Raw genomic sequence first — 3,294 nt, 5'->3', positions numbered from 1 at the left:
AAATTGGTTTTTAGAGAAGGAATCTTTAAAGAAGAATTTGGAAGGATTAAACTAAGATCCATCTTAGGGAATAAATCAGACAACATATGTATCACACTGTATATACATAGAAGACAAGTAATGATGGTTCCTAAGTTGGAGTGGTTCGACTTCAAGCACCACCCACATGCCCTAGAATACACACGATTCAAAATGGTTGCGGGACCAATTTGTTAGAAACATTACTGAAGATGACGTCGTATCTTTTTTGCAGAGTAAATTGTAGTTTGTAGTTTAGGTCACAAAAGTCATTTACTTGATTAAGGGTCTCTTTGGTTGTTAAGATGTGCTCATAATGTGTAACACCCTCGAATTTCTCTCTCTCTCTCTCTCTCTCTCTCTCTCTCTCCATCCTAAATTATATTTGTAGGTAAGTTTATTCGGGTGTTGCAACACCTGTAAATTTTCTATGATTTATATTTGCACGTTAGGAATTTAGACTCTCCCTTTATTTAATTATTGTACTTTTAACTTATAAAATAAGGGGTTTCATTAGGACAACCTGTGGATTTGAAAATTTAAAGTGGTTTATTTCTTGAAAAAGGAGGGAGGGGTATTACCCACTACGTTGTAATCCTAACCCTTGGACTTTCCTCACCCCAGGAGAATTACCCTTTGGACTTTGCGTTTATACCTTCCAGTTATGTTGTATTTAGGGAAGGGGGGGATTCTAGATTGGGGAAAAAGAAAGCCGGTAGAAAGAAGGAAGAAAATGGGGGAAATCGAAGGGGGAAATCAAAGGAGAAGAAGGGAAGCAGTCGACCCAAACCAGCACCTGCTGTGCTTTCTCCTTCTTTGCCGCACACGAAACAGCAGCACCAGAGACAGTAGCCGTGCTGCGTTTTTCTCGTCCAACAGCAAGCAGCAAAGCTGCTGCGTTTTGTCTCGTACGCCCCAAACAGCAGGCAGCAAGACAGCAGCCTGCTGTGCTTGCCTTGCCGATCCCTTCCTCAAACAACAGGCCTCCTGCGTTTACATCGCTTCCTCGCCAAACCCGGACAGCAAACAGCAGGCAACGGCTCTGCTGTGCTGTGCATTTTCTTTCTACGGCCTTCTCGATTCAAACAGCAGCTGCAACTGCGTCTGTTTTCTGTATTTCACGCCTAACTGCAGCTTGTTGTGCTGCCTTCTAGCCTCGCCAAACAGCAGGCCCAAACAGCAGCTTTGCTGCACGTTTTTCGCCKGTCAACAGCACCGAACAGCAGCCGCTTCCTCGCCGCCGCAGAACGGACAGCAAGCAGCCTTTGCTGCTGTACTGTGTCCTCCGTGATCTGCCCAAGCACCATTGCTGCTATGTTTACCGACTGTGAGTTCAACTCAACCCTTTATTTGAAACCTTATACTATAGAAATAGAGTATTGTACTTATCTTATATCTTAACTTGATACATTTACATATTTAGTTGGAAAGAAGGTTTTGGGTCAAATGGACGAACTAGTAGATCATGTTATTGATGATTGGTCGAGTTTGGGTAAATGGTTTTATAGCTTGGTAAAACACCCGTTGTCATAGTGTCGATGGCCTTTGAGCTCTAAAACCCTCATGTACATAGTTTAGAGTTTCTTATTGGCAAGTAAGGGGGGGGGGGAACTCACTTGAGCTAGGTTATGCACGGATTCGTCCTGATAAGTGAGTACTAAGAGGCTATTGGCACAGCACTTAAGTGTCGTACTTGATTATATTGAACCTAAAGATGTGAATAGCCGTTTTATTATATTTGCGTGAGGGATGGTATAAGTTGGTGATAGGCATTGTGATTATTATGTAATCACCAAATCATCCTCTCACTTTCACTCGGTAATAGGCATTGTGATTATTATGTAATTACCGAGATAAAGAGCTTATGATCACGACCGACTACATGACTGGTTAGGTTGATGTCGGTGGTTTTATACCGGTAAGTGATGCTCTATAACGTTGATTTATGGCTTACTTTTTGTTCCGTCAAACTCAATGGTAAATCGGGTCTCCCCCATCATCTTCGGATGTTTGGCTCTCACGAGAATTACTTTGGACTTACTGTTCTATATATATATCGATTGGGTTACATTAACTATTTACACACACACATATATATATATATATATATATATATATATGTATGCTCATTCATTATTGAATATAAGGTTTTATGGTTGCATATATATTGTATTGTTTGGACTCAGTAGGCGTAAGCCTAACACTTCTTCTTGATATATTTTGTATATCAGGTTCCTTTAGCGGCAGGGCTAGTAAGGGTTGAGGAAAGTGTTGAATCGCGAAAGGCTCTTTTGTAGTTATAGCCTTTGTTACCGTTGAGCGTTGTGTTTTGATGTTACGTATTTTTGGAGAATGATAGAAACACCCGTCTTTAACCTAGTTATAGAAAAATCTAGATTGGTAGGTTGTTAATTATCTTCTCAGTAGCTGTATTGTAAACGATTTACTAGTACTCCTATTGTTGGGTGATTTGTATATAAAGTTTTGAATTTTGTTAAGTTCTTTTGGCTCGAACTATATATTTTTTTGGGTGTTATAAGTTGGTATCAGAGCGCTAGTTTAAGCGAACTAGGTATAGGATTAAGATGCCTAGACTTAAACTGAAATTGTAGTTGTTAGTTTGTGCGTTGTGGGTAGATCTTTTAAGATAGAAGAGCTGTAGAGTCAACGGAGTCACATGATTCATGAATTGTAACGATGGTGTTGAGGATACTTATGTATAACCTATTCAAAATTTCACTTAGCTAATGCTATTTTGAATACGTTGTTACATAAGTGMGCTTAAACTCACTGCTATTACAAGGAATTATGAATGTGTCAGTTCATATTAGGTTAGTCTCGTGTTCTTCCTATCCTATTTGATCCAAATTGTTTAGATGACGTTAGCTAAATTGCAAAAAAAGGAGTTTACGTATTAGATGTGTAGCAAGTGGGTTATTGATCACCTATCTAAGATTTAGAGGGTACTGACATGTTGGGTATAAGTTGGCGGGCCAAGTACGGATGCATCTATATAATCAAGGAAGAATGATTAAAACAATAGTTYAATAAGAATTCATGATAGGGGAATGTATGATAGGCGTGAGAAATGGTGACATTTAAATAGTATTTGCTTAAGCATGTGAGATGAAGCCTTGTTTCTTTGATCTAGATTGTGAAGGATGTGCGTTGATCAAAGAAGACTGTAAGAGCAAAGATATTGGATGTTTAAGCACTAGCTTAAGTCATCCCTTTTCTATGGTCAAAATGTGGACACCTGAAGCATGACTAAGAGAG

Source organism: Cynara cardunculus, assembly GCF_001531365.2.
Source record: "Cynara cardunculus var. scolymus isolate 2C chromosome LG 11, CcrdV1, whole genome shotgun sequence".
NCBI lineage: Eukaryota > Viridiplantae > Streptophyta > Magnoliopsida > Asterales > Asteraceae > Cynara > Cynara cardunculus.
Note: the sequence above shows the minus strand (reverse complement) of the source record.